The sequence below is a fragment of the Bufo bufo genome, chromosome 1 (assembly GCF_905171765.1).
Source record: "Bufo bufo chromosome 1, aBufBuf1.1, whole genome shotgun sequence".
NCBI classification, from domain to species: domain Eukaryota; kingdom Metazoa; phylum Chordata; class Amphibia; order Anura; family Bufonidae; genus Bufo; species Bufo bufo.
Window position 1 is genome coordinate 125312184 of NC_053389.1, and position 26826 is coordinate 125339009.

The window sequence follows — 26826 nt, forward strand, 5'->3', positions numbered from 1 at the left end:
AATTTAAGGGAGATAAATTTGTTTAAAAAAATTGGGATCGAGCAGAAATGTGGGAAAAGCTACTGAGGCGCAAATGTGGGACAAATTACAGAAGCCCAAATGTGGGCCAAAAGAGTCAAGCGGTAATGTGGGAAAAGCTATTGCGGCGCAAATGTACAAATTACAGAAGCCCAAATGTTGGCCAAAAGAGTATAGCGGAAATGTGGGACAAATTATTGAAGTGCAAATCAAAGGAGGTGGCGCGCATCAATTAAAGAAGCATTTCAGAAATTTTATTCCATGTCACCTATGCAGAGCAGGGGTTTATTCACGTCTAAAATTGTATAATGTCAACCTAAGAATGTAACAGAAAAATTGCAGAAATTTATTAACCTGTCTACTTGGTAGAGAAGGGGTCTATGACAGAAAAAATTTTTTATTGTCACCCAAAAAAATGTAAAATAAAAATGATTGAAATTTATTAAGCTGTCAACTAGGTAGAGGAGGGGTATATTACACCCAAAAATTGGTGAATTTCACCCGAAAATGTAACAGACAAATTATTGAATTCTTTTTACCTGTCTACTAGGTATAGCAGTGGTACATCACACCCAAAAATTGGTGAATTCCACCCGAAAATGTAACAGGCAAATTATTGAATTTTTTTTACCTGTCCCCTAGGTATAGCAGTGGTACTATACACCCAAAAATTTGTGAATTTCACCAGAAAATGTAACTGACAATTTTATTTATTTTTTTACCGCTGTACTAGGTATAGCAGTGGTACATCTCACCCAAAACTTGTTGAATTTCAACTGAAAATGTAACTGACAAATTATTTTTTTTTTTAACCGACCTACTAAGTATAGCAGTGGTACTATACACCCAAAAATTTGTGAATTTCACCAGAAAATGTAACTGACAATTTATTTTTATTTTTTTAATGGTCTACTAGGTATAGCAGTGGTACTATACACCCAAAAATTGGTGAATTTCACCCGGAAATGTAAATGACAATATTTTTTTTTACCTGTCTACTAGGTATAGCAGTGGTACTATACACCCAAAAATTTGTGAATTTCACCAGAAAATGTAACTGACAATTTATTTTTATTTTTAACGGTCTACTAGGTATAGCAGTGGTACTATACAGACAAAAATTGGTGAATTTCACCAGAAAATGTAACCCTGCCTTCTGAGGTGCTGGCGGTGCCCCATCTGCGTTGGCGACCTCTTCCTCGTCCTCTGCCTTCGCCTTGTGCTTTCACTGTGCCCCCGCTGTCAGGTGGGAATACCACCAGCAGCGCGTCTACCAGCGTGCGCTTGTACTCGCGCATCTTACGATCATGCTCCAGTGAGGGAATTAAGGATGGTACGTTGTCCTTGTAAAGGGGATCCAGCAGCGTGGCCACCCAGTAATCAGCACAAGTTAGAATGTGGGCAACTCTGCGGTCGTTGCGGAGACACTGCAGCATGTAATCGCTCATGTGTGCCAGGCTGCCCAGAGGCAACGAAAAGCTGTCCTCTGTGGGAGGTGTATCATCTGTGTCCTCTATATCCCCCCCATCCACGCACCAGTGATGGCCATGAGCTGGTCTGGGTGCCACCCTGCTGTGAACATGGTTCCTCCTCCTCCTCATCCTCCACCTCATCATCCTCCAGAACTGTGCCCTGGCTGGACAATTGTGTACCTGCCGTTTGTGGGTGCAGGAACCCACCCTTGGAGCCACTTGGGAATGACTGGCCGGAAACCCTACGAAATGATCCCTCTTCCTCCTCCTCCTGTGCCACATCTTCTTCCATCAATCGCCAGGAGCGTGTCACGGCTGAAGGTGGGGGAAACCCTCAGCCGTGCAATGCCAGAATATGGTAGGTCGCTACTTGGCCAGGACCACAGAATTAGGGAGCAGGTCACCTCCTATCGCATCCCTAATCTGACCCTGACTCCTAGCTGCATGAGCCGACCTTGATGGTAGGAGGGCTCATGCTCCGGAACCTCGGATCCCTACTAACCCTCCGCAGATCCCTGAGCTAGGAGATGGGTAGACAGCCCGTTCCTCCTGGGCGCGGAGAAACAGGAGTCTAAAGTGGCCAAGCTGCAAGGGGATAGGAACAAGAACAGCCTATGGATATGGCAGGAGAACTACACTAGTTCACACCTACCTGCCACAGCCTTGCTGACTTGATCCCGTGCTCACAGCTGATGTCCACACTATAAATAAATGGACACAGCAAACACACATACACACACACAGGAACCCAGATCCATAGCTGCATTAAACATGAAAGGAAAACAACATCAACTTAACATCACTATGTAACATAACTTATGACCACAAGGGTGGCCCTCACTGGCAGATGGTATATAACCAGGAGGATGACTCCAGCAAACACTATGGCTGGATTACCCCTCAGAGTCTGGCATCCAGCAGGAGCTAAATAGCCCCAAGTGGCCACACCCACACACAGACACACCCAGTGTACACACACAAAGAAGGGAGTTAACCCTTCCTACACCAGGCAAGGGAAAAAGCCACTTAAAGGGGAAGCGTACCATCAACTATTACACTGCAGCTGTTACCGCAGGCAACGACATGCGTGGCAACCATGTCCTGGGAAACAGCCAGAAGGCCGAGACACTGCCACCACATGTAAACACCACACGTTGCCTCGGGCAGCCACAAGTGAAGGGAAGTGTTACAGTGCACACATACATAAACCTCGTGCACACCAGACATAGAAAAGTGCATACATACACACACACATAGCCAGAGGCAACCGCATGCATCAAGAGTGAGACGCCTAGCAACCAGCTCAGGCAGCTACACTGCCAACAAACACCTGTTGTCCGCGGCACCCGCACTAGAGGCAAACTACTAACAGCCCCCAGCTGCGGTTGACAAAACACCCAGACCGCTGGCAACTGCATGCGGCTCCCTAAGAGTCACGACCATGAACATGGGCGTGACAGAGCGTTTTTTCAAGGAGGCATAGAAGTGGAATAGTAACGATGAGAACGGCGTTATCGGCACTGGCCATGTTCGTGGAGTACTAGAAACAGCGCAACAAGGAGCACAGGTCTCACATGGCGGCTCAGTTATTGGTGGTAAAGTGGTGCTGTTATGCCGAGCGACTCACACGTGCGTGCTGCAGCTGAAACTCCACTATCGCCTGCTGCTGCTCGCACAGTCTGGCCAGCATGTGCAAGGTGGAGTTCCACCTCGTGGGCACGTCGCATATGAGGCAGTGAGCGGGAAGGCCGAAGTTACGCTGCAGCGCTGACAGGCAAGCAGCAGGGTGAGAACGCCGGAAGCGCGCACAGATGGCCCACACTTTATGCAGCAGCTCTGACATATCGGGGTAATTTTTAAGGATTCTCTGCACCACCAAATTCAGCACATACGCCAGGCAAGGGATGTGCGTCAAACCGGCTAGTCTCAGCGCTGCTACGAGATTTCGCCCATTTTCGCACACCACCAGGCAGGACTTGAGGCTGACTGGCACAAACCACTCATCGGTCTGTTGTTCAAGGCCCGTCCACGGCTCCTGCGAAATGTCGGGTTTGTCCCCAAACAGATACGTTTTAAAACTGCCTGCTGTCGTTTACCCCTGGCTGTGCTGAAGTTGGTGGTGAAGTTGTTACGCTGACCGGATGAGGAGCTGGTAGAGGATGTGGAAGCAGAGTAGGAGGAGGAAGCAACAGGAGGCAAACTGAAGCGCCCTGCAATCCTCGGTGGTGGAAGGACATGTGCCAAACTGCTATCCGCCTCAGGCCCAGCCGCCACTGCATTTACCCAGTGTGCTGTTATGGAGATATAACGTCTCTGACCGTGCTTACTGGTTCACGTATCTGTGGTTAGGTGGACCTTGCCACAGATGGCGTTGCGCAGTGCACACTTGATTTTATCCGATACTTGGTTGTGCAGGGAGGGCACGGCTCTCCTGGAAAAGTAGTGGCGGCTGGGCACGATGTACTGTGGGACAGTCACTGCCATAAGGCCTTTAAAACCATCCGTCTCCACCCGACGGAATCACAGCATTTCAAAGGCCAGTAATTTAGAAATGCTGGCATTCAGGGCTAGGGATCGCGAGTGGGTAGGGGGGTACTTCCTCTTCCTCTCCAGAGTTTGGGAGATGGAGAGCTGAACGCTTCCGTGGGACATTGTGGAGATGCTTGGTGACCCAGGTGTTGGTGTTGCTGGCAGATCCTCTGTTTGCGGGGTGGCAGGTGGCACTGTCACTCCAGAGGTGGATGAAGAGGCCGAGACTGCAGCATAAGAGGAAGCAGGAGGAGCCAGAGACCTTTCTTGGTTTTTGAGGTGCAGGTTGTGCTCAGGTTGAGAACGTTTATGCCTCGCTTCAGGCTCTGATTGCACAGCGTGCAAACCACTCGTGTCTTGTCGTCAGCACATTGCCTGAAGAACTGCCACGCCAGGGAACTCCTTGGAGCTGGCTTTGGTGTGCTCCCTTGCTGTGGTGGGCAGAAGGAGGCGTACTGTCTAGAGGACGGCTGCTCCGCTTTTGCACCCTGCTCCCTCTTCTGCAGTGCTGGTGGCTCTGTGCGACCACCTCCTCTTCCTCCAAACTACACAGGTCACTCGCATGACCTTGATTCCATGTGGGGTCGAGGACCTCATTGTCCTCCACATCATCTTCCACCCAGTCTTCACCCCTGCCTTCCTTGTCGGTCTGCACACTTTCGAAAGCCCCAGCAGTTGGCACCTGTGTTTCGTCATCATCCAAGACATGCTGCGATGGTCCTCCCATGTACTCATCAAAGATAAGTGGTTGGGCATCGGTGCACTCAATCTCTTCCACTTCTGGGGCAGGGCTAGGTGGATGGCCCTGGGAAACCCTGCTAACAGAGTCATCAAAAAGCAGAAGAGACTGCTGCATGACTTGGGGCTCAGACTGCTTGGCTGATTTGCAAGGGGGTGAGGTGAAAGACTGATGGACATCGGCTGCAGGTGCCAACTGTGGTCTTTCAGCAGGAGACTGGGTGGGAGACAATGTGAAGGAACTGGATCCACTGTCAGCAACCAAATCTAGTATCGCCTGTACTTGTTCAGGCTTTATTATTCGTAGAGCCGCATTAGGCCCGACCAAATACCGCTGCAGGTTCTGTCGCCTATTTGCACCTGAGGAAGGGTTTTCACTTGTGCGTGTAGCTGGCACAGATCGACCACATCCTCTCCCTGCAACAGGAGCTCCACCAGCATCACCACGACCTGGGCCACGTCCCTTATTTGACGCTCTCCTCATATTTCTCGAATTTAGGATCTTGCCCTAAATGGGTGTTTAATAATAGTAGAATAGAACGACAGTATGTAAAGGGTGTATCTTACACGGCCTTAACCAGTCTGGGCCTCAATTAAAGATTTGTTTGCCCAAAATGGCTGTATTTCAAATACCTGAATCAAACCCCTGTATGTAAAGAGTCCATCTCACACCGCCTGACCCACAGTAGGCCTCAATTAAAGATTTCTTTACCCAAAATGGCTGTATTTCAAATACCTGAATCAAACCCCTGTATTTAAAGGGTGTATCTCACACGGCCTGACCCACAATAGGCCTCAATTAAAGATTTCTTTGCCCAAAACGGCTGTATTTCAAATACCAGAATCAAACCCCTGTATTTAAAGGGTCTATCTCACACGGCCTGACCCACAGTAGGCCTCAATTAAAGATTTGTTTGCCCAAAATGGCTGTATTTCAAATACCTGAATCAAACCTCTGTATGTAAAGGGTGTATTTCACACGGCCTGACCAACAGTAGGCCTCAATAATTAAACATTTGTTTGCCCAAAATCGCTGTATTTCAAATACCTGAATCAAACCCCTGTATTTAAAGGGTGTATCTCACACGGCCTGACCCACAGTAGGCCTCAATTAAAGATTTCTTTGCCCTAAATGGCTGTATTTCAAATATCTGAATCAAACCCCTGTATTTAAAGGGTGTATCTCACACGGCCTGACCCACAATAGGCCTCAATTAAAGATTTCTTTGACCAAAATGGCTGTATTTCAAATACCTGAATCAAACCCCTGTATTTAAAGGCTGTATCTCACACGGCCTGACCCACAGTAGGCCTGAATTAAAGATTTGTGCACCAAATGGCGGTATTTCAAATATCTGAATATAACCCAAATGTATAAAGGGTGTATCTCACAATGACACATGCAGCAAAGGCTGCCAAATAAACTTTTTTTGCCCAAACGGGTGTTTGTTTAATAACTCAATATGGCAGCAGTATATAACCCAGGAATTTCAAACATCAAGATACTGCAAGGCCTGAAATATTGTGTATTTTGCCACAAAAAGGGTGTTTTATTAATGAAAGAATATAAGCCCTGTATATACAGGGTGTATCTCACACGGCCTGACCCACAGTAGGCCTCAATTAAAGATTTGTGTTCCAAATGGCGGTATTTCAAATATCTGAATATAACCCAAATGTATAAAGGGTGTATCTCACAATGACATCTGCAGCAAAGGCTGCCAACTAAATTTATTTTCCCCAAATGGGTGTTTATTTAACCACCTCAGCCCCCCTAGCTTAAACCCCCTTAATGACCAGACAACTTTTTACAATTCTGCACTACACTACTTTCACGGTTTATTGCTCGGTCATACAACTTACCACCCAAATGAATTTTACCTCCTTTTCTTCTTACTAATAGAGCTTTCATTTGGTGGTATTTTATTGCTGCTGACATTTTAATTTTTTTTTATATTAATCAAAAATTACGCACTTTGACTTTCTGAGCACCTGTCATGTTTCTTGAGGTTCTACAATGCCCAGACAGTAGAAAACACCCCACAAATAACCCCATTTTGGAAAGTAGACACCCTAAGGTATTCGCTGATGGGCATAGTGAGTTCATGGAAGTTTTTATTTTTTGTCACAAGTTAGCGGAAATTGGATTTTTTTTTTCTTACAAAGTCTCATATTCCACTAACTTGTGACAAAAAATTAAATTTTACATGAACTCACCATACGCCTCACGGAATACCTTGGGGTGTCTTCTTTCTAAAATGGGGTCACTTGTGGGGTATTTATACTGCCCTTGCATTTTAGGGGCCCTAAAGCATGAGAAGTAGTTTGGAATCCAAATGCGTAAAAATGCCCTGTGAAATCCTAAAAGTACTCATTGGAATTTGGGCCCCTTTGCGCACCTAGGCTGCAAGAATGTGTCACACATGTGGTATTGCCGTACTCAGAAGAAGTAGGGCAATGTGTTTTGGGGTGCATTTTTACATATATCCATACAGTGTGTGAAAAATATCTCTGTAAATGACAACTTTTTACAGAGATATTTCTCTCACCCAGCATGGGTATATGTAAAAATACACCCCAAAACACATTGTCCTACTTCTCCTGAGTACGGCAATACCGCATGAGTGACACTTTTTTGCAGCCAAGTTGCGCAAAGGGGCCCAAATTCCAATGAGTACTTTTAGGATTTCACAGGGCATTTTTACGCATTTGGATTCCGTGAGGGGTATGGTGAGTTCATGTAAGATTTTATTTTTTGTCACAAGTTAGTGGAATATGAGACTTTGTAAGAAAAAAACAAAAAAACAAAAAAACAAAAAAAAAATATTTCCGCTAACTTGTGCCCAAAAAAATAAATCTTATATGAACTCGCCATGCCCCTCAAAAGTGATCTTTATAGCGCTGCAGCGATTTTACGGTGTTTTTGCAGTGATCAGAAAATAAAAAAATTCTGTCACTGCAGTGGGGCAGACTGAACGCAAGTGTGCGCTCAAGATCAGGCCTGATCGGGCGAACACTGCGTTTTCTGTAGAGCCGCAAAACACAAACGGACGTCTGAATGGAGCCTTACACGGGGGTGATCAATGACAGGGGGGGTGATCAGGGAGTCTATATGGGGTGATCAGGGGTTAATACGGGGTTAATAAGTGACAGGGGTGGGTGTAGTGTAGTGTGGTGATTGGTGCTACTTACAGAGCTGCCTGTCTCCTCTGGTGGGCGAGCCAAGCAAAAGCGACCACCAGAGGACCAGGTAGCAGGTATATCAGACGCTGTTAACATAACAGTGTCTAATATACCTTTCTAGGTTTAAAAAAATCGCATCTACAGCCTGCCAGCGAATGATCGCTGCTGGCAGGCTGTAGATCAACTCATTTACCTTGCGATCCTGTGAACGCGCGCTCCTGTGAGCACGCGTTCACAGGAAATCTCGGCTCACGCGAGATGACGCATCGATGCCTCCAGGAGGAATAACCCGGCCGCCCGCAGGAAGGCGGGCGGGAGGTGGTTAATAACTGAATTTGACAGCAGTATATAACCCTGTAATTTCACACGTGCTGATGCTGCAAGGCCTGAAAATAGTGGTTTTTGGCAAGAAAAAGTGTGTTTTTAAAACCCCAGAAAATGATAGCTGTATTTCTAGCTTAAATTGCACACTGACTAATCCAGATGTGGTATATTGCCAAAAAAGTGTTTTTTTTGGTAACATAATATGAAAGCTGTATATATTAAACTTGAATTTATCACTTGCAGATCAGGAAAATAGTGTTTTTTGTCAAAATAGTGTGTTTTTAAAACCCAAGAAAATGATGACTGTATTTCTAGATTAAATTGCACCCTGACTAAGCCTGCAAATGCACCAGATGTTGTAAATTACCCAAAAAATTTGGATTTTCAATGTCCCAAAAGCTCAGATGCAGTGCTAGTGCACTGAGCTTGCATAAAATGCCGCCCACCTAACTGACTTATTAAAGTTATTTTTTTTCGGTCACTGGGCTCAGGGCAGGATAAAAAAGTTGTGCCCTGCACCCACAAAACACAATGTATGTAGATCGCTGAGTTAGATTCAGATTTTGAGCAAAGATTCAGTCCTATTCTCTCCCTGAAATCACCAGCAGCATCCTCTCCCTACACTAAGCACAGCAGAGTGACGTGCAGCGCTACGTGACTCCAGCTTATATAGAGCCTGGGTCACATGCTACACTGGCCAATCACAGCCATGCCATTAGTAGGCATGGCTATGATAGCTTCTAAGGTCAGACAGTTAACCACTTGTTGAAAGCGCCAAGAAAGCGCCGAACACCGAACCCGAACTTTTACTGAAATGTTCGGGTCCGGGGTCCAAAAATCCTAAAGTTCGGTACGAACCCGAACTTGACAGTTCGGGTTCGCTCAACCCTAGCAGCCAGCAAACACTTACTAGAAGTACACAAATAGTCCCATAACATGGACAGTGATATACCAGAGGGGGGATCATTGGCAAAAATTCCCACAAAAAATATGTATTTTAATCAGGGGCCATTTTTATGCGTCTTAAAGGGAAACTCAAAAATGTGCTCTGCTGGAGCCTAGAAAATGTTTATTTCCTATCGGTTTGATGTATACAAATGTGCAGCACTCCACGTTTTTGTATCCTGCAGAGTCCATAAAAAAAATGTATATGTTAGCGTAATTTTTTTTTCTACCATGGAACTGTGCGGTGAACGGACGCCACTGTACGGCATCAGTCTGAGGCATCTGTTAACGCATACATTTTTGGTATGCATTAAATAGATGGCAAAAATAGGATGTGAACCCAGCCCGAGTGTCAGAATAAGCACCGGTACACAGCAGAGCAGCGTGGCGGAGAGGGGAGGCCGCCATGTACTGACAGAGCGCTACCTGGTCCTGGTGGTCAGGGATGAGCACTGTGTTTCCCAAGGATCATTTTCTACTGGGAAATACGGGGCAAGTATAATACACTAGAATCTATATAATATAAAGATATTAGCCCTACCCCCGAATAATATTACAATTAGGTGGTCATTTATTATATAGAAATACGTCTATGTTAGTCGTATTTCTGACACACATTGTGGCTCAAAGGTCATTAGCACCGCAATCTGCATATTTTTCCCACTCATGCCAGGTCTAAAATAGGATGGCGTGGGCAGGAAAGGGATACATTTATGGCCATCCAGTTATTGGATACCACTAGGGTTGCCACCCGTCCGGGATTGACCCGGACAGTCCGGGTTTGCAATCCTGTGCCCGGGTACAAGCCTTTCTTAGACCCGGACACAGGATTATTCTATTCTATTCATTGAAACTGCAGACAGTCAGTGTGGAGTCCGTCCGATCGCATATTTAAGCTGCTGCTGTCTGAGTGCACTGCACTGTCACTGATGATCAGCTGAGCGGAGCGCTCCCTCCCCCAGTCCCCCTCCTCCTCCAGTCTACAATCACTACAGTGATGCGGCTGCCAGGCAGGCAGCGCAGCCGCAGCAGCTCACTCACTGTTTAGTAGTCTCCAGTCTCCTCGCTCCTCCTCTGCCTCTCAGTCCCTCCCTCCTTCTCTCTGATAAGGAACTAAGTCAAGTCCACAGGAAGTGACATCAGAGAGAGAGGCAGGGAGGGAGATTTGAAATCATTCTTCCAGCAGCTCCAGGCTCCAGCAGCCTGCCCAACTAGTGCCCAGCCCAGACTGTGCCCGCTGTGCCCTGCTAGTTTTTCAACATGACCAAGACTGAGTCTGACTGTGACACCAGGTAATCACTTACTTTACTTCTAAAAAGGTATAAATATAAAACATTTGAAGCATGTTTGTAACAGTGTTTAAACAGCCTCAGGTTTCTGAATCTGTCAATCAGAAAAAACATTTATGTTATGTAGCTGATTGACATGAGCGATGGGCTGATGTCAGCAGTGCATAACAGTGTGTTTTATAACTCCCTGCCTGCTGCCGTTCACTTAAAGGGCTTCTGTCACCCCACTAAAGTGTTTTTTTTTTTGGGGCTAGTTAAATTAGTTATATAGCGATATATGAAAATATAATGGTGTTACTAACTTTGATCCAGCAGTTTATTCAAAAAATGAAGTTTTATCATATGTAAATTCGGTCTCTACCAGCAAGTAGGGCGGCTACTTGCTGGTAGCTGCTGCAGAAATCCGCCCCCTCGTCGTGTTGATTGACAGGGCCAGCCGGGATCTCCTCCTCCGGCTGGCCCTGTCGGCATTTCAAAAATCGCGCGCCTGTGTTGATTCGGCGCAGGCGCTCTGAGATGAGGAGGCTTGTCTCCTCAGAACTCCCTCAGTGCGCCTGCGCCGATGACGTCACCGAAATAGAAGACGTCATCGGCGCAGGCGCACTGAGGGAGTTCTGAGGAGACGAGCCTCCTCATCTCAGAGCGCCTGCACCGAATCCACACAGGCGCGCGATTTTTGAAATGCCGGCTGGCCCTGTCAATCAACACGACGAGGGGGCGGATTTCTGCAGCAGCTACCAGCAAGTAGCCGCCCTACTTGCTGGTAGAGACCGAATTTACATATTATAAAACTTCATTTTTTGAATAAACTGCTGGATCAAAGTAAGTAACACCATTATATTTTCATATATCGCAATATAACTAATTTAACTAGCCCCAAAAAAAAAATCACTTTAGTGGGGTGACAGAAGCCCTTTAAAATAAAGACATAATATGCTAATGAGCCTCTTGGTGCTATGAGGGCGTTGCTGCAGCACCTAGAGGCTCCGTCCATTCACCTTTTGGCAGTGGCACGCCCATGTTTAGTTGATTGACGTCCGAGTTCTCCTCTTCGTCCCGTAAATCCTGCGTCTGCGTCGAATACTAAACAGTACGGCGCAGGCGTGGGATCAGGGGCGTAACGATTGTGGTGCGACAGCAATCAGGGGTGGAGGTGGGACATGGGCGTGGTTGGAGGCGGGGCATGGGCGTGGCTGGAGGTGGGACATGGGTGGGGCCTGGAAAGGGCCCTCCCTCCCTTCTGTTCGGGTTTGGCTTGAAGAAAAGGTGGCAACCCTAGATACCACCGCCATACATTGATCAGATAATACCTCTGTACAGTGACCAGATAACACCGCCATACCGTGACTGGATAAAAGGGTATAAGAGGGCACAGTACAGAGAATGACTAGGGGCACTGCGCAGGGTGTGGTAAGAGGGCACAATGCAGGGTATAAGAGGGCACAGTACGGGGTGGGGGGCACAGTCACATGACCCTGTGACATTAGAAGGTCCTTATGGTGAATGCGGTTCATACGCCACGATAATGAGAGGCAGAGGAGTGAGACAGGGGTGTGATTATGTGGCTAGAGATAAAAAATTTAACTGTCGGCCAGTACAGGCCCCAAAAATTAGGCAATAGGCATTCACCTGACAGCAAAGAACTTTGGATTTTGTTGCTGGAGGTACATTAGGCGGTCACAGGATAAATATGTAACTGTCGGCCAGTACAGGGCCCAAAAATTAGCCAATAGGCATTCACCTGACAGCAAAGAACTTTGGATTCTGTGGCTGGAGGTACATTAGGCGGTCTGGGGATTCACTCTGGTAGGCAGGGTAAGTGGACGCCGGACAGAGGCAAAAAAAACAAACTGTTTGTACAGCAAAACCTCAGTGTTTATTCACACATAAGGCCAAAACAAAACAACACTTTTCAGTCTTGGTGTTAGTTCACACAATGGAAAGTCCACAGAAAAAAAAATCATCTTGTTTGCAGTTTTATCTCCAGCGGTCCACAGCAGGCTTTAGGGGGCCTGTTTTCTATGGTGCGGCTCTCACCCCTTCAGCACGGCACAAAGACTCAGATCCCAAACACAGAGACTGACAGCGCTCCACTGTCAGAGAGGAATAATCCACACCCAGCTGACACTTCTGGCTGGGTTTGATATAGCCCAGTCAAGACCCGGCCTGGAACGTGGGGAGTAGTCACCCACCCAGCACTTTTGACTGCTTCCAGTAAGATACATCCCGGATCATCTATACAGCCATACTACAATAGCAAAAGTGGCAATCAGCACTAGCTGCCCTGACACCTGAAATTACCGGCTCTTACTTCACCGAGGCCAGGAACCTCGCTGACACATACCTTCCATCAATGACGGACCCTTGTGCCATCCTACAGCCAAAGGATAAAAATGTAACTGTCGGCCAGTACAGGTCCAAAAATTAGCCAATAGGCATTCACCTGATAGCAACGAACTTTGGATTCTGTGGCTGGAGGTACATTAGGTGGTCACAGGATAAAAATTTAACTGTCAGCCAGTACAGGCCCCAAAAATTAGGCAATAGGCATTCACCTGACAGCAAAGAACTTTGGATTCTGTGGCTGGAGGTACATTAGGCTGTCACAGGATAAATATGTAACTGTTGGCCAGTACAGGCCCCAAAAATTAGGCAATAGGCATTCACCTGACAGCAAATAACTTTGGATTCTGTGACTGGAGGTATATTAGGCGGTCACAGGATAAATATGTAACTGACGGCCAGTACAGGCCCCAAAAATTAGACATTCACCTGACATAAAAGGCCTTTTATGCCGCTGTATATACATAAGGAAAGGACCCTTCTTTGTTCTGGGTGGTGGTGGATATGTGTGGGCTGGCATGAGGAAATTCAATTACACGTGGTTATCACAGGTGTTGAGATGTTAAGATCCATGCCTCATTCATTTTTAAAAATGTGAGGTAGTCCACACTGTCGTGAGCTAAGCGAGTGCGCTTATCAGTCACGATTCCCCCTGCTGCACTGAATGTCCTTTCGGACAGGACACTCGACGAGGGGCAAGCCAAGAGTTCCATGGCAAATTGTGCCAGCTCTAGCCACCGGTTAAGCCTGCACGCCCAGTATCCAAGGGATGCCTCACTTCTCAGAGCGTCCACATCGGCCGTTAACCAGATGTAGTTGGACACCTGTCAGTCTAGGTGTTCCCTGAGGCTGGATCCAGAGGGCGGCTGTCGATGGGTTAGTTGCAAGAATTATCTCATATCCAAAGTGACCAACACATCTTCAAACCGCCCTCTCTTTGCAGGCGCGGTAGGATTGGTACCCACACCTGTTTAGCTGTGGGTGGAAATTCCTCTGCCATTTCTTGCAACAGCAGAATCCAGCATTTCTCGCAGCAAGGCCTGGAAATGCTGCATTCTGACAGGCCTCTGTGATGCTGCTAACATGTCCACCATTTTGTGTTTGTACCGGGGGTCTAAGTACGTTGCCACCCAGTACAGGTCCTTGACCTTTATGCTTTTTATATGGGGGTCCCTCTTCAAACACTGGAGCATGAAGGCCCCCATTTGCACTAAATTGGAAGCGGTGGAGCGCCCTGGCTCCTGCTCATCGCTCAGGAGAATGTCGTCCTTGGTCTCCTCCCCCCCATCCACGGACAACACAAGGGATCCCCGAAAAGTTTAAAGGCTGCTCTTTTTGCTCCTCCTCCTCCTCCTCCCCCAAGCCACCATCCTCCTCTGACTCCTCTTCAGACTCCTGCTGACTTTTCTCAGATGGAGTATCCCCCCCTGGGAATTCATTCAGTATTGCGACTTCCTCATCTTTCACCTCCTGCTCCTCGACGGCTTGATCAATGACACAATGTAATTCACGCTCCAGAAAGAAGGCGTAAGGTACGATGTCACTGATGGCACCCTGGCTGCGACTGACCAGTTTGGTGATCTCATCAAATGGCCGCAGAAGTCTGCATGCGTCGCGCATGAGCAGCCACTGGCGCGGTGGAAAAAAAACAAGCTCCCCAGAACCTGTCCTGTCGCAGAGTTCATACAGGTAGTCGTTAACGGCACGTTTCTGCTGGAGCAGCCTATCAATCATATACAAGGCGAGTTCCAGCACGTCAGGCTGTCACAAATCAGACGTCTGACGGGAAAGCGGTGTCGCCACTGAACGTCAGCAAGGTGAGCCATGGCCGTGTAATATCTTCTAAAATGGCCAGAGATTTTCCTGGCCTGCCGCAAGACGTCCTGGACCCCGGGGTATTTGGCAACAAATCACTGCCTGACTAAGTTCAGGACGTGTGCCATGCATGGCACGTGTGTCATTTTGCCCTGTTTCAGCTCGCTCAGCAGATTGGCACCGTTGTCGCACACCACTTTACCAACTGTCAAATTGAGCGGGTTTAGCCACTGATCGGCCTGTGACCACAGAGCTGAAAGGAGTGCATGACCGGTGTGGTTCTTGGCTTCCAGGCACAACAACCACAGCACAGCATGGCAACATCTTACCTGGCATGTAGAATAGGTTCTGGTGAGTTGGGGGGTACAGCGGAAGAGGCGGTAGCAGTGGAAAAGGAGGAGTCAGCTGAGGAGGAGACGGAGGATGGAGTAGGAGGAGAAGAATAGGCAGGCCTGCATGCAATCCGTGGCGGTAACACCAAATCCACATGGGTGCCACGGGTTACATGCTTGATGGCAGTAAGAAGGTTCACCCAGTGGGCAGTAAAATTTATGTACCTTTTCTGCCTGTGTTTGCTAGACCACGTGTCTGTGGTCAGATGTATCTTGGCACTGACACTGTGTGCCAGAGATACATTCACTTTCCGCTGAACGTGGCCATATAGCTCTGGGATGCCCTTCTGGGAGAAATATTTCCTTCCGGAGACCTTCCATTGCGGTGTGCCAATGGGCACAAATTCTACAAGGGCCTCCAATTTATATGGCAGTTGTTGACGGGCTAGCAGTTTTGACAACCCAACAGTCAGCCGTTGTGCAAGAGGATTATCCGGCATCATAATTTTTTTTACGCTCGAACATTTTGGCCACTGAAGCCTACCTTGTGCCAGATGAACGCGACGACGGCACAGTGGAAGGTCGAGTAGAGGACAAATGGGAGGAGAGAGGAGAAGGAGAAGAGGCAGGACGTGGAGCGCCGGGAGTGTGGCTTTGTGGGTTCTGACGGCATTGATCCCACTGGGCTCGGTGATGGGAGGCCAGGTGCCTTCTTAAAGCAGTCGTCCCTAGGTGACTGTTGGGCTTACCGCGACTTATGAGTTGAAAGCACAGGCTGCAGATGGCAACACTATTATCAGCATCTGACACGTTAAAAAAAGCCCACACTGTGGAGCCATGTGCCGGCATCCTGGGAGCGCCAGATGTGGCCGTACATGGTGGATGGCTCGCTCCAGATACATTTGCAGTCTACTTTTTGCCTCCTGTGCACTGCGAGTTCTGCCTGCTTCTCCTCCCTATCTGCTGCTTCGTCTCTTCCTATGAACTCCCCTCCTCTTCCTCTCTTCCTCTCTTGTGGGCACCTATGTGATGTCCATCGACACGTCATCATCGTCACCTTCACCACCACTGACATTAGAGATGTCGGAGTAGGCAGCAACAGCGGGGACCACTCTCCTTGGGCTGATCTGGGTACTGTCGTCAGACCGCTGGGTGGCGGCCGTTGCTACCTCCTCTTCCTCATCCGATGCCAAGAATGGCTGTGCATCGGTAAGTTCTGGGAATGGATGGGAAAATAATTCCTCTGACTCGAGTGGAGGGGCTATGGTGGTGGTGTATTTGGGAGTGCACACAGCAGAGAGTGAGGAGGGTGCAGATACAGAGGATGAGGAGGGTGCAGAAGTGGAAGGCTGAGTGAGCCACTCAACCAACTCTGGTGCGCCCTTTAAAATTATAGCACGCCTTCTCCAACTTCCCACTTAGGCTCCGGCCTGGTGCACCTACCCGACCCCTACCATCCCTGCGGAACGATCTGCCTCTTCCTCTGCCTGTAATTTTCTAAATGACTCTCTGCCTAAGTCCGTAGAGAGGAGCAGTATTTGTTGAAGAAGGTATATTGCAGGCCTCAATCAGTATTTGGTGGAAAAAGGTATATAGCAATAGCACCCCTCAATCAGTATTTTGTGGAAGAAGGTATATGGCACCCCTCAATCAGTATTTGGCGAAAACCGGTATATACCACCCCTCATTCAATATTTGGTGGAAACAGGTATATGGCACTCCTCAATCAGTATTTTGTGGAAGCAGGCGTATCGCAGCCCTCAATCAGTATTTGGTGGAGGAAGGTATATGGCACCCCTCAATCAGTATTTGGCAGAAACAGGTATATAGCACCCCTCAATCAGTATTTGGCGGAAACTGGTATATAGCACCCCTCAATCAGCATTTGGCGGAAACAGGTATATAGCACTCCTCAATCAGGATTTTATGGAAGAAGGTATATCGCAGCCCTCAAGCAGTTTTTTTGGGGGCAATAGGTATATCACACCAATTGCAATTAGTTACTCCAATAGCGTTGTCCCTCTATCTAGCTGCGATATCGCAGCAGAACAGCACACAACTGCTGCACAATTCAAATACACTACAATATAATTTCTATGTTAGAAAGTATATTATAAGTATATCACACCCCTCTATATCAGACCTATCAATAGCACACCTACAGTATACCAGTCCTTAAAAGGACTTTTGTGGCCCTATTAGCTAGCGTTTGGTGTCCCTAACTGTCCCTGATCCTAAATGCAACCTCTCCCTACACTGGCAAAGCACATAATGTAAATTGGCTGCCAGATCGGGTTCTGTTATAGGGTTGGGGGCGTGTCCATGTGCTGAAATGTCTCAACTGTCTGTCCTATCCCACCTGATGGATGTGTCATGGGTCAAAGTTTGGTGCTATGCAAAAAAATATGGCGCGAGCGAATATCACCATATATTCGCATGTTCGTCGAATTGCGAACGAGCAGAGTTCGCCGCGAAATGACCCCCGGGCGAACCGCAAGGCCATCTCTACCCATAGTCATAGTATTGCCAGCCTTATAGTAATAGCCCTAAAGTCATTGAAATGTCTCTTACAGTGTTATGTAAAGGTTTCTACATATTTCTGATCAATATTACAGAATATCTGCCATCTGACTCATTTCATTGATGCCAGATTTAAGGAATTTTACAGTATTTTCCATCCTAGCGGATATTTTACTTTGAGAAACACGCCTCTACCCCACTACTGTCTTCTAAGAGCCTTTACATTTTCATCTGATATAATTTATATTATGTCTTTACAAATGTGCATCTAAAACCATGTTAAACATAATTATTCCTTGTAATTTTCCAGGTTTGCCAGCAGGTGGCTGCAATGCATTGGTCAGGTACTAGTCCTAGTTTAATATATTTAGGCTGGAATGAATTATTCCAGCTTAGCTCCCCCTCTGTGGAGAAGTGGAATTTTCCCACATCCTGCAGCATGGGTGGAGAAGGAAGTTAGAGTCAGTGTAGCCTCCCCCCTGCTAGGGGAAGGCTGTGTGATAGCGTTCAGGAGAACCCCTGCATAGGGAAGACAGCAAGGATCTTGTCTCGGCTGAGACCTGATCATATTCCCAGTCTGAGACCTGCAGCCTCAGCTGGATGAAAAGAAGCAGAAAACCACAGACAACCTCCAGAGTTCCAGGAAGAAAGCATCTGTGAGTTAAGTCCAGAGACCTAGGAGAAGCCATTCCTAGTCAGCTAGTCTGTCCCCACAAAGCAGAAGTTAAAGTGCAGAAGATTAGTTCCTGCCACAAGTACAGAGCTACCAAGCAGACAAATTATCCTGCAAGCTCCAGATTAAAAGTGCAGAAGTGTTTATTCCTGCCAATGATTGCTAAAACCTGCTGGGACCAGAGACCAAAGATGTATACTGCTTGGATACAAGTTATCTTCAATAAAGAAATGTTTGAACTTCATCTAAAGGTCTGGACATAATTTCTGCTGCAAAATTCCTCTATTACTCCTACTATCACTACACAAATTTATTGCAAGTGAGCCAGGAGCCAGGAATCCAGCCGTACCCAGGTAGGAGACACCGTTGACACAATTATCACCACCCTACAGAGATATTATAGGCCATTACACCACTCTGGCATTCCTAATCTGGGACGTGCATTATAACACCTTGGAAGGGCCCTGGGTAGTACTCTGCGCACGCTGCAATTGGCGTCATGACAAATACAGAACATTAACAACCCGTACCTGCCCACTGCATAAGTGGCGTCAGCGTTACCCCATATCCTGCTCATTGCAATTCTGCCCAGTCCTTGAGGGCCACTTTGTTGGACATAAATTGCCTTTTTGTGTTTATGCTCAGGGTGTGTTGTACGTCTTGATTGTTGTTTCATGTATGGGCTGTTGTTGGTGTTTGTCCCTGCATGTACAGTATGTAAGACGTTTTCCCTGTGTGTTGTGTCCTCCGTAAGGGGGTTGGTTTCCTGGAGGGGTGAATCACAAGCCTGTATGCAGCGCTGCCTGGGGCTGCCATGCACCTTGCTGCATGGGGTTCCTGGAGGAGTCTTGTGTGCTGGATACCTGTATTAGATGCTGGTATGACGTCCTGTTTGGTGTTAGGGCTCCTGTACGTATGCATGGGTTCCAGTCATGGAGTCTTTGGCAGGTAAGTATGTTGTCTTGTGTTCTTACCTGCCGATCCTCTTGCTGTGTATGGTCTCTCCTTTCCCTGCTACTAGGCCTTTTGAGACTCCTGTTCTTCCATGTCCTGGAAGAACAGGGCACCTATCTTCAGCTCCCTTGTGAGGGATTCTCAGGGCGATTCAGGTCCTCAGGTATTCAGGGTATGAGGCGTCCTACCATCCAGGTCCGCTCATACGGGGAGGAGTTAGGAAGAGGATTATGGACGCCATATGAGGTGACCTGCTTCCCTTTTCCTAGCTTCTTGGCCTAGCAGCTATCCTTTATCACTTTACATTGTACGATGGGGGGTTTCCCGCACTCCCCACCGTGACAAAGGGTTTCCGCCTAAACACCTTTCAATGACCCTTGGGCTATTTTCTCCACTGCCTCATTTGCTAAAAGTTGTTCCTTTAGAGAGTAGAATCCTGACCAAGTTTTCACCCCTAATTGAAGAGGAGATGATCCCAACTGGGCCCCCTCTTGCCCTGGGCCCCATAGCAGTCACATGGTCTGGTGCTATGGTAGTTACGGCCCTGGTCATATAAATAAACTTTGTAAGGTTATTTGTAAGAGGGGCTACCTGAACAACAAGTATTTGAGCTGAACAGATATTTTTATTCAACAGTGGCATGATCCTTAAACTGGGGTCAGGGACCTCAACCTCCATCATTAGTCCCACCAATTAGGCTGCATATTAGTATGATACCAGATAAATGCTTGAGCTATGGTATGCAGGAGGAGAAGTAATACTCTGATAGTTGTCTTCTTTTCCCTGAAAAGTCCAGTCACTCTGCTAAGCTGCCGACTGGTTTGCCTCATGGCAATTCACACCAGCCTGCTGCTCTGCACAACAAGCAGAAGGTCACTGTGGCACTACTCTTGAATGCTAGCTTACTTCCTCTTAATATGCCCTCTTATTGCCCCCTCTCTACATAGCAACGCTCAGATCCATCGCTCTTCTCTTACGTCAGCATCAAGCCCTATGTGGGCCCACACTGATATGGTCTCCTCCTACTGCAAACTAGCCCTGCCAATAAAATCTTTCAGTCCTCCTCCTAGGCCATAGGAAATAGACCCTAGTGACAACTGATTGGCTCCAAAGTTAACTCCAAATGGGACCTTTTGCTGGACTTTTGAGGTCTGTTATTTTGCCAAAGCCTGAACCCACCTTCTGCATAAGTGGGCCAATCTCCATCTTCCACACTTCTGTACTTGCTGAAACTTCTCCTGACTCCCTTAACTAGGCCTATGTGTCACTCCAACTTACACTCTTGGACCATGGATTCTGGGACCATGGCATGTACAAGCTGCAACCAGGTCATCTCTTGGCAGTCTCCTGTTAATGTTACTACATAATACATCACCCTAAATTTGTCAGGAGAAAACCCCTTATATCTGTTCCCCAGCCTTAGCCACTAGGAGTCCCCCTTCCCATTGGCCAATTACAACTGAATAACGTGTGGAAAACAGCCATCCTAACGCATCAGCATTACTCGCCATAATTTATAAAACACAACTTAAATGCACAATTAAACCATATTAATACTTTTCTACTAATACGTTTGCCCTTAAAAAGGAAATAAAGTGCAATTGAAATGCAAAACAGATTAACTTGCCAACTCAATGAAATTCAGTATTCATATTTTGTCAGGAGGGTGTCCCTGTCCTCGACAGAAAATATTCTCAACCTCTGTCCTCATATTTCTAACGGTAATTTGTACAACAGATCTGTATTGTCAGTAGGCTTTCTAAAATGACGGTAGAAATTATACCATAGTTGAGCACAGTAACAAAACAATGTAATGCTATAAAAATTACTGAAAGACTTGTTTAAAAGTTGAACAGAAACCGATCTCTCTGTACAGAACAAGCCATTATAACAGAAATGTTCTATGATCTGCACTAGAAAAACAGTTTTTTTTTTATACCCAAAATGTTGCTGCAACTGAGGCATAAAATCAGATTTTTAAAATGCCATTTCTTCATTGCAAAAACCTCAGAGAAAATGTTACTTTTGCCATTATTTGCCTTCTCCAAGTTCCACGGAGAAAATCGTTCCAACAAATTATCCGCTTAATGTATTGTGCATGGTTCAGTGGCTGGTTTAATAAAACAGCATATTAATATAAACAGCAACAAATATCGACAAATCTCATTTCAACCATCTTTCAGAATTGAAAAGTAGCTAGGATATGTACTGTATTTTGTCCTCGAAAATTGCCTCCGTGTAACACAGTTTTTGCCATTTACTTTAGTTCATCTTCTTAAATGCTACCATCTTCCTGTTCAATTATGTCCAAGCAGGGCAAGATCATAAGGAGGGGAAACAAGGTAGGTCCAAGGGGCTCTCACCATGGTAAATTCTTAGAGCTAGAAGTTAAAATAAAAAATATTTAGGAGAATTAGTTATCTGACGGGATCAAAGGAACCTTTTCGTAATTTTCCTGTGTTTGGTATGGGACAAAGGATGTTATACCTGTACACTGCCTGTCCAAAAAAAAAAAGTCACCACCTGGATTTAACTAAGCAAATAGGTATGAGCCTCCTATTGGAAAATTACTGCATGGGTGATGATCTTTCAGTGGGCAAGAAGTTATTTAACCCCAACTGGTGCAACCATATTGAAAGACACATCTTGTGGTCGTGGAAAAGATGTTAGTCTTTTTGAGAAGCGTCAAATCATTGGCATGCATCAAGCAGAGAAAACATCTAAGGAGATAGCAGAAACTACTAAAATTGGGTTAAGAACTGTCAAACGCATTATTAAAAACTGGAAGGATAGTGGAGACCCATCGTACTCGAGGAAGAAATGTGGCAGGCAAAAAAATCCTGAATGATCGTGATCGGCGATCACTTAAATGTTTGGTGAAATCAAATCGAAGAAAAACAACAGTAGAACTCAGGGCTAGGGAGCATAAATATTGGACTCTGGAGCAATGGAAGAAGGTCATGTGGTCTGAGGAGTCAAGATTTACCCTGTTCCAGAGTGATGGGCGCATTAGGGTAAGAAGAGAGGCAGATAAAGTGAAATCAAATCGAAGAAAATAACAGTAGAACTCAGGGCTATGTTTAATAGTGAAAGTAAGAGCATTTCCACATGCACAATGCAAAGGGAACTCAAGGGATTGGGACTGAACAGCTGTGTAGCCGTAAGAAAACCACTAATCAGTGAGGCAAACCAGAAAAAAAGGCTTCAATTTGCTAGGGAGCATAAAGATTGGACTCTGGAGCAATGGAAGAAGGTCATGTGGTCTGATGAGTCAAGATTTACCCTGTTCCAGAGTGATGGGTGCATCAGGGTAAGAAGATAGGCAGATGAAGTGATGCACCCATCATGCCTAGTGCCTACTGTACAAGCCTGTGGGGGCAGTGCTATGATCTGGGGTTGCTGCAGTTGGTCAGCAACAGTATGTGCTCCAACATTGAGAGTCTTTGGGATGTGCTGGAGAAGGCTTTGTGCAGCAGTTAGACTATACTATCATCAATGCAAGATCTTGGTGAAAAATTAATGCAGCACTGGATGGAAATAAATCTTGTGACATTGCAGAAACTTATTGAAACAATTCCACAGCAAAGCTAAAGGCGATCCAACAAAATATTTTTGGTAGCAACTTTTTTTTGGATGGGCAGTGTAATTACACCTTTGGCAGTCAGTGTAATTACACCTTTGGCATTCCAGTATGCAGTATGCCTATTCACCACTAGACCCCCACTTATGAGAAAAGTTACGTTTCTGATGGACTTTCCACTTGACAGGTGGTGGAGACATAGCAATACATTTATGGGGCTGTTTTTTCTTAATTGCCTCCACCCTCCAGCACATGCACCCTAGTTTTCAATAGCCAATGGCTGGCAACCTTAAGGTATCTCTGTCCCTCCATAAGTCCTGTGGCCTGCTTTCCAGCTTAGCACTTTACTGTCAAACAGTAGGGTGCCCACACGCTCTCTCCATCAGCCAATGGCTGCTAATTTGGGGGTATTTCATGCATTTTCCCATGTGGGAAGGTGCCTGAACAATAGGTTCCTAGTTCTTTAGTGTATTGCTAAGATGTGCTGTTGTCAGCTTGTGTACTAACCTCTGTCCCTGACTATGTTTTAGCTCAGTGCTGTGCGCTATTCCAGGAGGTGGCTGCCTGTGGCTCTCCCTGCAGCAAAGCCCAGATCCAAGTATAGGGGTTAAAGGGTGAAAACCATGGGACCACCCGGATAAAGCCCTTAGAAGTGGACCCAAATCAAATCTATTTAGTTGGCACAGTGGTTCCACCCCCACTGCATAACAAGGAGTTATTCCTGTGGCTGACAATGTAGATGAGTTGAGCGTTGGTTTTTGAAGATGGACCATTTCAGAGGTAATGATGCAATAGTATAATTCTCATTTTCTGGCAGAGTCCTTGTGAAACGTAGCTTTTTCTTTGCATTTCCTTAAGAATATTTTCAAACATTAGAGAGACAAAGTTTTCCACAAGAATGTGATCGATAGTTTTTAAATGTGTTGGTTCTTTGAAAGATTCAGTGTGGAACACAAATATGGGGTTAAGACTAGTGTTAGGCGCAAATATTTGAATAGTGAATATTAATTACGAATATCGGCACTTCTAGAATTCGCAAATATTTAGAATATAGCGCTATATATTCGTAAATTCGAATATTCGTGTTTTTTTCCCCACAGTACACATGATCCCTTCCTGCCTCTAGCTTGTGGGCCAATGAGAAGGCTGCAAGAGCTTAGCAACTTCCCTAGCAAACAATAGGAAAGTTGCCTACCCCTTACTATATGAGAACCTCCCTACAGCCATTTTGTGCTATTTCATGCAGTTGTGAGAGAGAGAGGAGTGTGATCTTTGTGCTGTGCTGAATTCATGTGACTTCTGATACCTCATATATATATAATCCAGATAGTGTTAGATAGTGTAGGTTAGTGGCTGAATAGTGTAACTGATAGTTTCCAGTGTAGGGTGTTAGGTACATGACGGAGGTACTGGTTAATACCACTCGACCCCTATAAACATAACTCCAACCCACCTCTAACCATCTGCCTCCCTCAGCTCTCCCTTCCCCAATAAAGACACTGACACCGCTTTATTGGATTAATTTTGGCCACAGCAGCCTATTTATTACAAACATGCATAAAATATTTTATCAAATATTATAACACTGTAACCTCATAAATGCCAACCAAAAACACATGTCCCTTTTTTCCGAAGGGGGAGGTCCTTGAAGCCCTAAACCCAAAACCGTGCCGAGGTGAGCCAACTTACCCCCAGCCGTTGACCACTAGCTCGGAGGCACCCCTGATGGCTCACCCTGACAGTTCCGCCACGTCCACCCAACAATCCTGGGAGTCCAGCCCCACCTGTAGGGCCCTCCCATCCTCATTACCATCAAATCACACCGACTCCAAGGACCTCCCACTGCCTTACTGCCGTGACAATCTTCCTTTCCCACAGACTGCACCCCACTACTCAACCTCGCCCTTACCCCCTATTTTCCACCCCTTTAAAAACCTTCTCAACAGGGCGGGTGGGTGGGCGTTTGTCAGACAAAATGGCCCCTGACCGGCTGCTGCTCGCCTCCCTTAACCCCTTAACCACCCCCACTAACCCAAATTGACCAATCCCCACCCCGGGGGAAAAGGAAAGGGGGAGAGGGGGTCTCGCTAACCACCCCCCCCGTCATGGTCGCCTCCCCTCAAAGCTACCGCCCCTCAGTCCGGCTCTACTTGACGGAGGTACTGGTTAATACCACTCGACCCCTATAAACATAACTCCAACCCACCTCTAACCATCTGCCTCCCTCAGCTCTCCCTTCCCCAATAAAGACACTGACACCGCTTTATTGGATTAATTTTGGCCACAGCAGCCTATTTATTACAAACATACATAAAATATTATATCAAATATTATAACACTGTAACCTCATAAATGCCAACCAAAAACACATGTCCCTTTTTTCCGAAGGGGGAGGTCCTTGAAGCCCTAAACCCAAAACCGTGCCGAGGTGAGCCAACTTACCCCCAGCCGTTGACCACTAGCTCGGAGGCACCCCTGATGGCTCACCCTGACAGTTCCGCCACGTCCACCCAACTGCAAACCGTCCGGCCTAACCGCAGCCCTGGCAGCTCCCCACCACACATACGAGTGACCCAACAGCCAAACCAACGCTGGGTCCGAACCTGCAACGACAAAGAAAAACACAAGAAAAACAGGAAGCAAACCAAGCAACTGTAAACCCCTTCATTCAATCACACCTTCAGGTCTTACAAATGACCTAAAATGAATCGATTCCCACCTACCGATCCTTTTTATGACTTCATCCCCCAACACCCATCTAGCTGCCTCTGTTGCCGCCCCAATTCTAAATGAGTGGCTGGAAAAACCTACCTCCCCCACACCCAACCCTGCCAAACACCGCCTAAAAACTGCCACAAACTGAAATCGAGAGAGAAAAGAACCATCATCATGAACTAATAACGGATTGAACCCTTCACCCACCTTGTCCCCCATGAAATTCCTCGCGCAACGCACCGGGCACATCAAGCAACCCGGAATTGCAAACAAAACCACCCGCCACCCTTTTCCTTCCATATCAGTCTTGGACCGCCTGATCACGAATTCAACCCTATCTGGCCACACATCAACGTCATCTCTAAACAACCCCCCTTTTCTACTCACCGTCGGGCTAACTAATTCACCCAGCCGCAACACCCCAAAAAACGCCAATGAAAACGCCAACCTGAATAACTTTACTTCCCCCCTTGACCTGCACACCTCCCCCAACTGCTCCCCCATTCTAACCAGCAACGTAAATGACACCGGCCGCCGAGAGTCCACCCCTGCCTTCTCCCGCCGCCAACCCCTAATGGCCCGCGCCACCAAAAACGATTTAGTCACGTCCGTCACTTTCCTGAGCCTAAAACCAAAAGCCAGTCCCGCCAAACAACTATTCATCCTAGAAACGGACCAACCCTCGTCCCTGCAATGCCCAATGAACAACAACATCGGTATCTCTAAATCCTCATCGCCCACCCCCAAACTCCCCCTCCACTGCTCCCAACACTCCCAGGCCTTTGCATACCGCTCCCACGTACCAGGTGCCAGAGATGACCGAATCAGGCCTGCCACCGCTACTCCAGAACGTTCCACAGCAAGGCTGGACACTCCACCCCCACCTCCGCCGCACCAGGAGCTAGCTGACGAAAACGGTCCCACTGTGAACGAGAGAGGGCATCAGCAATACAGTTGTCAACCCCAGGCACGTGCACAGCCACCACCCACGCATTGAGTACAAGGCACTCCAACACCAACCTCTGTAACAACCGAACCACCAACGGCGATGAGGCCGACAAACTGTTAATCGCCTGCACTACCCCCAAGTTGTCACAATGAAAACGGACTTTCTTGTCCCTGAAACACTCGCCCCACAACATTACCGCCGCTACAATTGGGAAAAGTTCCAATAAGGCCAAGTTCCGTACCCAACCCCTGAGCACCCACCTATCCGGCCACTCTCCTGCGCACCACTGCCCTCCACAATACACGCCGAACCCGCACCCCCCAGCCGCATCCGAAAATAACTCAAAATCTACCGCATCAACCACCTCCCCCATAAACAAAGACCTCCCGTTATACTTATCTAAAAACGAACCCCAAACCGCTAGATCAGCCTTCAACTCCCGCCCCA

The 26826-nt window shown here is 46.9% G+C and overlaps 1 long non-coding RNA gene across 1 annotated transcript; it reads right to left on the reverse strand.

Annotated features, from left to right (window-relative positions):
* Nucleotides 1-19534: 19534 nt before the first annotated feature.
* Nucleotides 19535-26457, reverse strand: LOC120998638. The gene is made up of 3 exons (XR_005778448.1): nucleotides 26447-26457; nucleotides 24478-24481; nucleotides 19535-19679 (listed from the first exon to the last, which is right to left on the reverse strand). It is a non-coding gene; the product is annotated as an uncharacterized LOC120998638 (long non-coding RNA).
* Nucleotides 26458-26826: the final 369 nt, after the last annotated feature.